The sequence below is a fragment of the Balaenoptera acutorostrata genome, chromosome 2 (genome assembly GCF_949987535.1).
Source record: "Balaenoptera acutorostrata chromosome 2, mBalAcu1.1, whole genome shotgun sequence".
NCBI classification, from domain to species: Eukaryota; Metazoa; Chordata; class Mammalia; order Artiodactyla; family Balaenopteridae; genus Balaenoptera; species Balaenoptera acutorostrata.
In genome coordinates this window covers 11,129,967-11,145,333 of record NC_080065.1, presented here as the reverse complement: position 1 = coordinate 11,145,333, position 15,367 = coordinate 11,129,967, and positions in this window count along the sequence as shown.

Below are 15,367 nucleotides of genomic sequence, written 5' to 3'. Positions count from 1 at the left end.
TTTTCTGTTTTTGCATTATTTCCAGCCATCTGTAGCTTTTAACATTTGAATTAAAATTTATTTTGAAATACCTCACAAATCTAATCAATTTATAAAATGTAAATTTTTTTCAGGCTTATTCTTCTAAATTGAAGGCAGGTGGAAACTGTACTTTTATATATATATATGTATATATATATAATATATATATACACATATATATAATATATATACTATATATTATATATATATGTGTATATATATATATATATATATATATATATATATATATATATATATAAAGCCCATTTCAATGTCAGTACTCCAACCTGACCCTGTAAATTGATGCATAGGAAAGTATTATTCTAAAAATACTAAGTAAAAACCAACCAATTTGTGCTTATGTGAAAACATTGCTCAGAGCCCATACAGCTCTACCCAGCATCATTGCCTACGTGGGCCAACCAGCTAACTGGAATGTCTAATCAGTCAAGAGAAAGATTTTTCCACTAAATGAGGAACAGACGCAATTGAAGTAAGTTAAACCAGTTGAAAGTTTTTTCTACAGAAGTAAAAAAATTGTTAAATATTGGCACTTTCATCTGGTTGAACCTAATATGTACGGGCACCTCAATATGAAGAGTGATGAAATTGCTAACGAGCAGAACAACTCAGAAAGAGATGATTCCGAGCAAAGGAAAAAGAAAAAAAAGAAACGAAAAGGAACGCAAAATACGAGTCTTCGATAACGACAAACAACTCAGGGAACATCCTTACCGTGAGTGGGACCCCTCCAAGCCCAGAGCCAGTGTGGTCCCCATGGATCCTCCTCGCAGTGGGCAATGACCAGGAGGGACCAGCCCTGGTCATGGGAACACAGAGCCATCCTCTCGGTGAGCATCTCTCCAGACATGTGCATCAGGGGAAATGGGAGTAAAAACTCTAGAGCCATGGAAACCCAACTGATAGCGACAATATAGTCATAACAATGGCTTTTGTTGCCCTTTTCATTGACCATAAAGATAACCCATGTTCATTGTGAAAAATTGAGAAAATGGAGAAAATCATGATGGAGGAAGTGATAATCACTCATCTGTATACATGCTTCTAGTTGTTTTGTCATGAATACTTGTATAAATACAAAATTAGGACTATATATTTTACATACTTTTATATACTGTGTATTTTTATAACCAGTGTATTTCACCTATGTCATAACATAATTACATTGTAAATAATTTTCATAAGAATGTCATAAGCAGTTTCCCATGAGTTGAAATAGGCTTTGAGAAGAAAGTGAGATTCAAATGTTTCCATACTAGCTATGTAATGGATGGAAAAACATGTATTTATACTTCTCTTGTGAGATATTTATGTTGCTTCCATCTTTTTACTGTGTGTAACAGTGCCACTGTGACAATCTCTGTCCCCAACTGTTGTAAACCTCTTACTATTTCTTTAAATTAATTTGGAGTAAAATGGTGTGTTCATTTTAAAAGCTCTTGCTAAATATTTCTCTTCATAACATTTATATAAATTTACATGCCCATCAGTCAGAAAAATAAGAAGGTAAAATACATATTTGATAACCTTTGTCAATTTGGTAGTTGAAAAGGATATCTCATTGTTATTTAATTTTTTAGTAAAATTAATGTGTATGTTTGATATCTATTTTCTTGGTCCTTTTATGAATTATCCTTCATTCATCTTTTATATGGGATTTTCTTTTTCTTAAACACTCTGTGTATTTAACATCACGCAGGTGGTCCACGTCTTAGTGGTATATAGTCACCCTAGCTTTAGGGACCCAATCAATTATGGAAACTTAGTCGCCCCCAACCAGGTTGATTGCCAGGAATCAGCTCACTGAAAAGCATCTACTCGATATTACTTCTGAGAGACCCCAGAGGAATTCCACCACATGCTAATTATTTTTATTTTTATTTTATATTATTTTATTTTTTTGTGGCCATACCGCATGACAGCAGAATCCTAGCTCCCCGACCAGGGATTGAACCCGTGCCCCCTGCAGTGGAAGCACAAAGTCTTAACCACTGGACCACCAGGGAAGCCTCCCGACCACATGCTAATAAGCCGAGCTAGTGAGCTGCCATCACTGCCTGCTCTTTCACTTCTGTCCACCTTGGTCTGCCTCCCACTTGCCATGTGTACCATCAAGACACCATATTGGGAAACCATACAGCTGCCATCAATGGTCAGGAATACTCTTGGGAATAAACAGAGAAACGGTCTTCTCTAGGGTGGCAAAGCAGTAGTGTCATTCCTGTAAACTCTGCGGACGGCTGCCCTTCGGGTGCAAGAATTTGCCAGGCGTAAGAGAGGGGATGAGTAGCCTGGGAAGGGAAGTAGAACAGCTGTCTATACCTAGGAGCATCTGGGATCCAGCTCAAATAGCCAGATGTGCCCTGATATACAAACATACTAAGCCTTTGTCTGTGACAAATGTTGCAAATATTTTCTTTTAGCCTGTTGCTTCTGCTGTAATTTATTAGGTTGAAGTATGTAACTTCCTCTACATGAACAAAATAAGGAGTTGACTTCTTTTTATGGAAACATGGTCCACTAGGTATTCTGAAGTGCAGAACACCAGGAAAGGCTGGATAAAAATAAACCAAACTTCTTTAAAATGCATAGCTGTGCTCACAACAAAGTAAGGAAACCCTCAAGGGTTAAAAGTAAAGAGAGAATAGAAATTCACTTGGTTGCTTTGTGCGAACTGGGGGAGAGGGTAGGTAGGGCACGCCTATCTTGGTGAGCAATAAGGGGTGTAGATTTTAAGGTCACAGGAAATAAGGCTTTGGGGCATGCAAGAGGGTATGAGGACATTGTTTCCCCGCCCTCCACCCCAAAAGCCCTTGATTGGCTATATCCTCAGTGAAAGGGAATGTGAAACGTCCACTCACCAGCAAAGAGACAATAAAGTGATTTTCTCCTGGGCTCATGGTGGGAAAAACTCTTCTCTTAAAAATTATAGGGCGGGTGGGGGGCTGGGGGCAAAAAAAAAAAATTATAACCCTGAGCTTTCTTTCACGAAGGTTTTGAGTTTGACGTTACTACACATGGGATCCCCAAAGGAGGAAATTAACAACAACAAAAACGTAACCCCAGTCTGGTATCACTCCTGGGAAACCCCAAAGCTTCTCCAAGGGACATATTTTAATCCAGGACACTCAGGGTTTTCACAGATAAAGTCCCACTGAGCACAAACTCACAATCTAAACTTAAAAATCACAAAAGAACAATCTATCATGTGCACAAGTGAGCAGAAAACACAAACAGTAGATTCAGACAGTAGAAAAATAGGATACTGAGGACAAAATTAGCCTACTTGAGATGACTAATGCCACAAAAGAAAGCAGAAAATAAGCTCAATATTCTTACAAAAAGACCACGTACATTCTAACAATGAAAATTATGCCCATTGAAAATAAAAGCCTAATGGGCATGTTAAAATAAGGAGTTAAACCAGTTGTATCTGAAATGAGAACTTCAAGCAGTTACCTAACAACTTATTCACTCAATTTAATGTCATTTCATATAGAAGGACAGCCTGTTCTGGCATCACCCAGGGTGGATGCCCACGTCTGGGAACAGAGGGGAGATCAAATGACAATGGAGGGTGAGGTAAATTGCCCTAATATTTCGAATAAGGAATTTCCTAAAATTTCCTTGTTGGCAATATCGCCAATATTCTAGAGGAGGGAGATTCAGAGGTAAAAATATATAGTCGCCCTGCAATTACATCTGTAAACTAATTATAGTTTGTTTTCTAAATATTTATGCTTCACATTAAAAAGATTCCATGATGTGGCAGGGGTTCCACGATATCAACTTCCCTTCCTTCTCTAGCAATAAAAACCTTGAGTTTTGTCTGGGCACTAAGCCATGCTGAAAAATGAGTTTCTTCTTAAGATTTAATTCTGAATAATAGGATTGAAGAGAAATGTGTGAAATCTCCAGGGATATAGCATCCCTTGTTCTGCCTCCTTACTGGTGGACATGGTCCTAAGAAATGTTGAGCCTTGAAGACCAGAGAGTTACCAAGGCATGGCAAGGCGACTAGGAAAAAGGATCCTGGGTGCCTGGTGACCCTGTGGAACAGAGATACCAGTTTAGATTCTGAGTGAGAAAGAAGTCAACTTCTAAGCCATCATAAATTTGGGTGAATCTATAGAGCAGAATTTGATTCCTGGGAGTGCAACGTTGCCTTTGTTAGAAACTAAAATTGATGTCATTGTCTTAGAGGAAACATTTTGACAGTGGGTGGCAAAGACACAGATCTTGGAGGCTGGAAAGCTGGTGATCCTTGTTATGCAGTGACAAAACATTCAGTGATACTGTTTTCTGCAGTATCTTGGGAGGCAAAACACATGCCATCACCACCATTCAGGAAAATGATCAGAAAATTAGAACGTTGGTGTGTTCGGGCTGCTACTTGGCACATAGGAGAGGTGTATTACAAATAGAGCCAGCGAGACGTTCAGCAAAAATGGAAGGACCTCAGCTCTGCTAAGCCACCTTCTCTCTTGAGGAAGCGACTAACTCCCCTGTAGTCAATTGAGTTGACTAAGGGTCCTCTTGGGACTTGGTAAGGCTGACAAATCCGCACCCTACCCCAAACTGAAACAGTGACAAGAGGCAGCTTAGAGAAGACGACAAAGGCAAAAGCTTGTAAATTGTTCTCATGCTCCTCAAATCAGGAGTTTCCTGTCAGACAATGGGAGACCAGAACAAGGAAATTTCCTTATTTCCTTGAGACACCCTCAAGGCAGTCACCATTTACTTGAATTCTGGCAGAGCACCGAGATGAGGAAATAAAAATGCTGAATTTTAAAGTTGAAATGGCAGTCACTGCTAAGTTTTTCTGAGAAAAGCGTGTTGTTAAGGAAACCACAAGGCGAGCCTGCGTACCTATGTGATTGGTGACCCACTGTCATCGTGTTGGAGGTTGTGCTTGCCCCAGCTGGATCACACAGGCTAAGGGACCACAAGGGCAAAGGGACCACACAGGTACACCCAGCAGACAAAGCCATGCAAGACAAAGGACGAGGATCTCCTTCCAGAGAGCTCTGCCCAGGGCGTCCAGATGAAGTGACCAGAGACTTGACTCCACTTCCTGGGCAGGGCGACTTCAGAAGGATGTGCTAACCAGTAAGAACCCGTGGCTGCTATTTGTCTTCCACTGGGAGATTTTTTTTTCAATGAAGTTTCCTGTTCCTACTTTACCATTGTATATTGGATGTGATGGATGGGCAGAAAACTTATCTTTTAATGTATACTTGCTAGACTAGGGGACCAAGCCTGGACCTGGTGAAGACAGCACACATTTGGAGGCGAATGCAATGACAATATGGGATTGCCTGCCTGGGGTAGGGGTTGGATGTGTCTTCACATGAGAAGATGATTAGGCTTGGATATTTGGATGGCCAGAAAGGCCAATTAAGACAGAACTAATGCAAAAGCAATAACCATTGTTTCTTCTATACTATGTAATTCCATACACTATATTTAGCTGGGCACATGGTGATTCAGAATCTATATCTGACCATGTAACTAAGTTCCAGCCAAGGTCATGTGTGTGCAGCCTCCAGGGCACGTCCACATGAGAAAGAGTATGCATTCCCTTTCTCTTCCCCTCCCTTCTTTCATGGCTGGAATTTTGGAGTGGTGGTTAAACATGTTGGACCGTGAAGACATGGGAAGCCCACTACGAATGGCCCCAGAGAGGAGCCAGTCTCCTGAGGAATTTTGGAAGTGATCTATCATCACAGCCCTGGCTTTTCCTTTGCCCCCAGGGTTTAAGCCCCTGTTATTTTGCGTCTCTGTCATATAAAGCCCAAGTAAATCCTTGTTACCACACATAGCAAGATTAAGTCATACTTGAATAATTCTTTCATGGTCTTTGTACAATATTTTGCTGACAGATCCAAGTAATTATGAAATATCTGAAAATGGGGGACTAAACTCAAATGTATAGCCAGATAATTATTATAGATGCTTGTGCACCTGTGCACATACACGCCCATCGGAAGGTGAAGCAGTGAGAGGTAAATCACAGCCCCTTTCCTGTAAGGAATTAACGGGGAGAGTGAAGCATAGGGGCGGGGGGCCTGGTTTACGTGCCAGGAGGCCGGGATCAGATGTTGCTCTGTCCCCAACTGGCTCTGTGAATCCAGAAGGGACACATAATCTCTTCAGCCTCAGTGTCTTCATCTGTGTGATGAAGTTCAAGATCAATGATCTTGAAAATCCCATTTGGCTCTCAAATCTTATCTTGACATTAACAAAGTAATATTAATTTTGCAGTTTCCTAATCTGCACTTATACATTCTCGCCTTCAACTCCATCTGTTTGCCGACCTTGGGAATAGGAGCCATTAAACTTGGAATAAAAACACTTAGAAATTGTTTTCCTTTTTTGTTATGAAATAAAATTAAAGTGCCAAGCGTGTTTTGTCAGTTCAAATTAACATTTGGACACAGGACGGCCCTGACGCTTGGGTACCAGACACAGCAAACAATCTTTTCACTCTGCTGCTGCATTCAGTTTTTCCCAGAATTGGGAAAAAAGAAAAGAAAAATCATGCTTTGAAGCTAAACAAGATTCCTTTTTCTTTTATTTCAAATAGTTTGGAGAACATTTAAATTTCCCACCCGTTTTTCTAAATAAAGAGAACCGGGGGCCCTGATGCCCTTATGGTTTGGCCAGGGCACTGAGATCTGTAAGTGGCTTGCTCCTTGCCTTACATCTGGCTACTTACCCCGAAGGGGAGTCAGTCCGGACAGGTATCTTGTGCTCGAGTTATTTCTACACATGTCCAGTCAGCCTTAACCCAATCTTTTAACAGTAAGATCTGTTGTTGCCTAGATTGCTAATGCCTTTTGTGAAATCCTATAACCTACAACTCCTTTTGTCTCCAATCTTTCAGGAATATTTTGACAGGCACGGGCTTCTTCTATGGAGAATGGCAATTCCGAGCAGGCTACATTTAATGTGACTTGGACAAAACTCAGGACTGTTTTAAAATGTAGATTTTCCTTAAATTTGTGAAGTGGGAAAAATTAGCTACTATACCATACAAATGATTTCCCCACCCTGGGTCATGTCATGCTCTGAGTCTGAGCAATTTACCGAAATCCTTAGTATTTTTGTCACATTCTAAAAAATGTTAGAAATAATCTAACAGAGCACTAGAGTCACTCATTTTGTTTTCACTCTACAAGAAAATAGTTTTGAACTCCTGGTAACGTAAGCCACTATGCCGGCACTGTGAATACCAAGAAGATAAAATCTGGTCCAGGTCTGAAAAGCTGATGTTCCTGAAACAAAATTCCTGAGAGTAAAGACTGCAAGGGGAAGGAGATGACAGGGATTTAGTTATAGGAATGGCAAGACTTTATGGTAATTCTGATTTACCTTCAGAAGGTAACATGCAGGCTGTGTGTGCTAGCGTTCCCCGCGGCTGCCGTCCTCAAAGGGCGGTCCCCAGACCCGCAGCATCGGCATCGCCTGGAGACAGGTTAAGGATGCAGTCTTGGGCCTCTTCCAAGACCCAATGAATCAGACACTCGGGAGGGTGTTGGGCACCAGTTTGGTTTTAATGAACTCTCCCAATGATTCTGAGGCATGTTCAAGTTTGGGCGCCACTGGGATCAGCCACCCGGGGGCCAAAGGTGGCCCTCCACCTGCTTTTGTAAATAAAGTGTTATTGGAACACATTCATTTATCTCTTGTCTGGAGTTACAACAGAGACCCCCATGGCTCACAAAGCCTAAATATTTACTACCTGGCCTTTACAGGAAAACTTCACCAACCTCTGGTCTAGTGCATAGTAGAGGTGGTGGAGGAGATCCAGCCTCAGAGGACAGCCATCTGAATCCCATCTATGCCTCCCAGTTGTCTGATTGTGGGGGAAATGACTTAATCTCTCTGCCTCAGTGTTCTCATCCATAAAGTTGTGATAATAATCGTTTCCAGCATGTAGAGATTTTGTGAGGACTTAGCAGGTTAATAGCTTAAACCTTTAAGCCCAGAGCCTGGTAAACAGGAAATACTCAACACATGTCAACTATTGATACATGAAAGACACACTGTAAGACACTTGGCTGGGGACTGTCTGAGCCTCAGATGTTTTGACTTCACCTGAGCAGTCACCATAGATGATGAATCACGTGCCCTGAACAACACGAGGCTCTGAGGAATGACATAGAAGACAATCCTGCCTACTCGGAGAGGGTAGCAGTATTGGGCTCGGTGGAGGCTGGCAGGTGTGGCATAATTTTCTGGGAATGAGGTAACTACAGGCCATTTCCTCACCCACCCAAGAGTCTGACATGTTTCTCCGGGGTGAGCTGGAATGATATCATCTCCTAGGGGCAGTGAAAGGTGAGATAAATATTATTGTAGCTCCTATGCTTGCATGATTAAAGAAACATGTCTGTGCCGGTTGAGCTGAGAATTTAGGGTAGGGAGAGAGTAAACAATGGTCAAAATGGTCTTGGTGCTACTCAATGGGGAATACTTTCTCAGTCCATATCCCACAGAAGGTGCTTTCATCCATGTACAAAACTGCAAAATCTGATCCTAGCAGAAGAGAAAAGTGTGTGTATGTGTGTGCGTGTGTGTGTGAGAGAGAGACAGAGACAGAAAGGGAGAGACAGAGACAGAGGCTCTCATAATACAGGCAATCTCTAAACTAATAATCAAGGCAACATTTTGCAGGAGACACTACAGATAAACAAAATATTCTATAGAAATCAATTGATAAAAGTTGAATTTTAATGAATTTTGGGGCAAGGTGAGGAAATATTAAGAATCTGCTCTGATTATATAAGATTCTAAACAGAAAAACATGTCTCTCAATATAGCTTAGTATGGAATGAGTTGCTCTATAGGTTACTCAGAGCAAGAATTCCAGAAGCTTAGAGATGGATAGAAAAACACTCCCAGTTGAGCACTCAAGCCTTTGTTCTATTGGATCATTTCTTCCTCAGGACTATCAGAACCACTCATGATTTAGAGACAAGTAAGCTTTTGAACTGACAGTAACCCGAGTCAATATGGGCTGTGTTTCAGACTCACCCAGGGAGCTTTTTCAAAATCACATATCTGAACTCACCCCCTGGAGACGAATTCCCTGGGTTGAGGGTCAGCCTGGGCTTGTGTTTGTTGACAAACTCCCGAGATATTTCTGATTAGTCACACTGGTTAAGGATTGTGATGAGCAGTTCCTTCTAGAAGAGATACAGGAGATTAACATCGAATTCCATCGCACAGTTATTCAGGTTTACTGTGTTGAAACTTGTATGAGAAGTTTAGTACAGTGGGAAGAGGGTGGCGTTTGGAGTCCAACCCTTCTGGGTTCCTCTGGTTATTAGTTTGTGGGTTACTTCATAGAGGCTCATTCTCTCTGAACCACATTTTCAAACTCTGTAAAATGAATAAGGTGGTGCCCCTTTCTCGTGGCTGTTGTCTGCTGACCTGCCTGCGTCACCCTGCCTCTCTCACTGAAGGCTCCTCCTGGTGAATTCAGCATCTACACTGACCACACATCTAAGATGCTGGGCTTCTGTTCCATGACCCCTCTTCCTCCCCACTTTCAACAACCACTAACTTCTCCCCCTTGGCCCCCGTCTCCATGGAAACACCTTGATGCACTGCACCTCCTCAACCTCCCCCTCCCCCATAACAACTTCTCTGCTTCACTTTCAAAGGGATCCCTTGCAGTGATTCCTGACTTTATCTTATCCTGCAGTCCACTGCCACCATCATTTTTGTCCCCACGTCCTCCTTAGTTGGCTTCCATTGCATAAATGTAAAGTCACTTCCTTGTAAACATCTCCAGTTTTCCTGCTTTTCTCTTTTTCCGTTGCCTGGAGAAACCATCTCCTGGTTGGATCCAATCACTGGCCTTCCCCACACCAGTGCCTTGGCTGCTGAACTTTGCTGGAGAAAATGGCACTAGCACGTGGATGGGGTTCATTTTATGATGACGACCACAAGCCTCATTTGTCATTCAGTGCAGCATGGAGATCCCAGTAAGTTTATTTTCCTGATTTCCAAGATGCTGATTTCACAGCTTCTCTTCTCAACTTCATGCTCTCTACCTACTCCCCACCCGAACCTGACATCATACTTCACTAGGAAAACAAAAGTTATCAGAAGGGCAGGTGTGCATCTGTACCAACAAAGCTCCATTCCCCCCGTGCCTGCTCTCTCCCTGGCCCTCTCTCCTATGACAACGCTAAGACAAACCCCTGCTCTCTCCAAACACAAATTCTATTATCTCCTATTTTCCCAAGGACTTTGTTCCTGGTATTATCTTTTTTCCTCTATTACATAGGCAATTTCTTTCTGTCTCTGAAGGTATTTCAATCCATGTATAAACATGCTTCAAATGACCCACTTTAATAAATAGCCCTCTGTACACACATCTCTCCAGCTGGTACCGGTCCTTTTGTTCCTCTTCAGGACAAAACTGCTCTAATGAGTTTTCTTTGCCTACTGTGTGCACTTTCTTACTTCCCATGAACCTTCTTTATTGAATTATGAAATCTTGTGAGCATACAGAAAAGGATAATAATCTAATGAACATCCACCAAACCAGCTTTATCCAATCTTAACATTTCTCAGTATTGCTTCATATCTTTTTTTTTTTAATGGAAAACAGAATCACAGATAAAGTTGGTGTCCCTTGTTTATCCTTCTACAATCTCCTTCTCCCTGCCCTCCCCAGACATGAATGTTTATCATTTCTGTTGCTATTTAACTACTGTGTATATATCCATACATTATACAGATATGATTTTTGGTTGTACTACTTTATATGAACCGGCAGTATACTGAATGTCCTCTGAAACTTTGCCCACTGGGCTGTATGGAATGTACATTTTCAACTTTATAGGGGTGGTCAAAATGCCTTCCCAAGTAATTGTACCCATTTACACCTCTAAAGTTCCCCTAGTCAATGTGTGATAGCACTTGGTATTGCCAGACTTTTTTGTTATTGCCACTCTGATTGGTTTGGCATGGTGTCATCTTGCTTTAATTAAATTTCCATGATTATTAAGGAGGTTGTATTCTATTCTTATGTTTATTGGCCACTGAGCTTCCTGTTCCATTTGCACATTTTTCTATTGCTTCCTCCTTCTCCAGTGGATGGGTGGGAGTTAGAAGATATATTCTGTCTACCATTTTTGTCATTTGTATGCAGTGACAATTCTCCCGGGCTATGGCTTGCTTTAAGTTGTATTTTGTCATATGCAAGTTCTAAACTTTAATGTTGTTTGCTGTACTGATCTTTTTTATTTTCTTTAAGACTGGTGCTTGTATCTTATTTTGAGAACTGCTTCCCTACCCAGAGGTCATATAGATAGATGCTTAACATGTTTTCCTAAATGTTTGAATGTTCTGCTTCTCACTTTGGCTTTAATCTACTTTGAAGTTATTTCTATGACTGGCTTGAGGGAAGTATCTGATGAAATGTTTTTGCATCGGGATAGTCAATTGTCTTAGACCCATTTGAGCCCCACTTCTCCCCAGTGAGCCCCTTTGTCACATGTTAAAGCTGGCATACGTGGGCGTCTGTCTATGGACCCTCTGCTCCATTGTTTTCTCTGCCTCTCCCTGTGCCAATATATAAATGTCATAATTGCTATAGCTTTATGAACAGTATTGATATCTAATGACCCCCATCTATCTTGTTCATTTTCTACAGAAATTACTTAACCACTCCTAAACATTTGCTCTTGCCTTGCTTATACATTTTAGGATCTACCTAAGTTCCATAGAGCCAGTCGAGATCTTGATTGGACCTACATTGTATTTAAGGATGAATTTGCGGAGGATGGACATTTCGAAATGAATATGTCATGTTCAAGATATTATACACTGAATCATTCCACCCTTAAATGTGAGATAGGATTGATTTATTTAGATCATCTTTAGGATCTTTAAATTTAGTTTTATAAGTTTTCCACAAAGGTTCAACATATCTTTTGCCAACGTTATTCCTAGGTAACAATTGTGTTTTTTTGTTAAGTTATCTTTTCTAAATTATATTTTCTGCTATTTGCTGCTGGCTTATGGGAACACAATTGATTTGTATGTTGAGATTCTATCTAGCAACCTTGCAGAACTTTCTCTTTATTCTAATTATTTATCTGTAGATGTTCTTAAGTGGTTTTACTGGAGACACTTATACAGTCTGTAATTTAAAGTTTGTTCCTTCCTTTTCAACCATTGTTTCTGTGTTGAATAAAAGTGTTGATATGTGCATACTGGTCTTGATCTTCTCTTTCAAGTAAATATCTCCAACTTTTCACAATTAAACGTCAAGTTTGTTTTTTTTTTTTTTTGTAGATAGTCTATTAGATTAGGTAAATTTCTTTCTACCACTAGTCTATTTTTTTTTGAATTTTTGAATTTTATTTAATTTATTTTTTTATAGAGCAGGTTCTTATTAGTCATCCTTCTTATACATATTAGTGTATATATGTCAATCCCAATCTCCCAATTCATCCCACCACCACCTCCCCACCACTTTCCCCCCTTGGTGTCCACACGTTTGTTCTCTACATCTGTGTCTCTATTTCTGCCCTGCAAATCGGTTCATCTGTACCATTTTTCTAGATTCCACATATATGTGTCAATATATATTTGTTTTTCTCTTTCTGACTTACTTCACTCTGTATGACAGTCTCTAGATCCATCCACGTCTCTACAAATGACCCAATTTTGTTCCTTTTTATGGCTGAGTAATATTCCATTGTACATATGTACCACATCTTCTTTATCCATTTGTCTGTCGATGGGCATTTAGGTTGCTTCCATGACCTGGTTATTGTAAATAGTGCTGCAGTGAACATTGGGGTGCATGTGTCTTTTTGAATTATGGTTTTCTCTGGGTATATGCGCACTAGTGGGATTGCTGGGTCATATGGTAATTCTATTTTTAGATTTTTAAGGAACCTCCATACTGTTCTCCATAGTGGCTGTATCAATTTACATTCCCACCAACAGTGCAAAAGGGTTCCCTTTTCTCCACATCCTCTCCAGCATTTGTTGTTTGTAGATTTTCTGATGATGCCCATTCTAACTGGTGTGAGGTGATACCTCATTGTAGTTTTGATTTGCATTTCTCTAACAATTAGTGGTGTTGAGCAGCTTTTCATGTGCTTCTTGGCCATCTGTATGTATTCTTTGGAGAAATGTCTATTTAGGTCTTCTGCCCATTTTTGGATTGGGTTGTTTGTTTTTTTAATATAGAGCTGCATGAGCTGTTTATATATTTTGGAGATTAATCCTTTGTCAGTTGCTTCATTTGCAAATATTTTCTCCCATTCTGAGGGTTGTCTTTTTGTCTTGTTTGTAGTTTCCTTTGCTGTGCAAAAGCTTTGAAGTTTCATTAGGTCCCGTTTGTTTTTTTGTTTTTATTTCCATTACTCCAGGAGGTGGGTCAAAAAAGATCTTGCTGTGATTTATGTCAAAGAGTGTCCTTCCTATGTTTTCCTCTAAGAGTTTTATAGTGTCTGGTCTTACATTTAGGTCTCTACTACTAGTCTAATAGCTAAGAGGTTTTTTAAAATGATAAATATATGTTGAATTTTATCAAAGCATATTATGTAGTTTCTGAAATGATCATACGGTTTTTCTTTTTTATTCTGTTGATGAGGTGCTTTATAGTGGTATATTTTCTAATGATAAAACATCCTTGAATTTTGGGGAGTTTGGTGTATGGTTTTTGTATTCACTGGAATAACTTTCATAGAATAGGGATTAATTGTGCCTTGAATATTTGGTAGAATCTTCCTAGAAAACCATGCAGGCCTGTTTGCTTGTTCTTCTTTTTACTGATTCAGTTTCTTTAACGGCTGTGTTTTTGGATTTTCATTTCTTCTTTAGTTAGTTTTCTAAAGCTGATTTTTTTCTAGTGAGTTACATATCTTTTCAGAGGTCTATTTTATTAATCTTTTATGATTTTTTGAAAACAGCTTCGGTATTGTCCATTCTCTCTATTGTATCTTTATAGCCTATTTCATTAAAATGTGATAGTAACTACATTATTTTCCTTGCGCTGTTCTTTTTCTGGGTTTTTGTTTTTTTTTTTTAAAGAAATGGAGGCCTTACTTGATTTTTTTTTTTTTTTAATTTTTAAATTTTATTTATTTATTTATTTATTTATGGCTGTGTTGGGTCTTCGTTTCTGTGCCAGGGCTTTCTCTAGTTGCGGCGAGCAGGGGCCACTCTTCATCGCGGTGCGCGGGCCTCTCACTATCGCGGCCTCTCTTGTTGTGGAGCACAGGCTCCAGACGCGCAGGCTCAGTAATTGTGGCTCATGGGCCCAGCTGCTCCGCAGCATGTGGGATCTTCCCAGACCAGGGCTTGAACCCGTGTCCCCTGCATTGGCAGGCAGACTCTTAACCACTGCGCCACCAGGGAAGCCCTTTCTGGGTTTTTGAGTTAGACATTTAGCTTGTTAATTGCAGTCCTTCTTAGAGTTCTCATCCCCCCAAAAAACCATTTTTTTCTATTTCTTTAAATTTGTATCTATATGAGATGGTGGATGTTCACTAAACTTACTGTGACAATCTTTTTATGATGTAAGTCAAATCATTATGCTGTACACCTTAAACGTATACAGTGCTGCATGTCTATTATATCTCAATAAAGTTGGAAGAAAAAAATTTCACTGCTAAAATTTCACTTAAGGCTAAATTTCTCTGTAAATATGACTTTACATATATCACGTAAGTTTTACATGTTGTATTTTTATGCAACATATGTATTTTTCTGATTTCCATTATGTCTTCTTTGTCACATGTGTTATTAGAAATATGGCTTACAACTGACACGTAAAGTTTTCTAAATTTTTTTTAAAATTATTAATTTGTAACCTAATCATGGTACTAACTATTTAGAATTTATTGAGGCTTGCTTTGCAGCCCCAGACTTGATTAATTTTTCTAAATCTTGCACGAGCATTTGATATATCCATTAGAATAACCTTGCTAATTGCTTTTCTCAGGATATCTAAATTCATACTATTATTTTTCCTGTGGATCCGTCAATTAGTGAGAGAAATATGCTCCATCAGTGATTGAGGATTTGTGAATTTTCCTTACAATACTGTAGACTTTTACTGTTTATATTTTGAAACTCTTTTGTTAGTTGTGTACGTATTTGTATTTCCTAATAAACTGAATCTTTTTTAGATAGTAAATATTTTTACTGAAAAAGATTTTAATCTAAATATCTGTGTTTCTGATATTAGTATTTGTAAACTAGCTTTATTCTGACTGATGTTTGCCTGGTGTATTTTTTCCCTTGGTGTTATTGTGCTTTCTGATGTAACTAGATTTTATATATT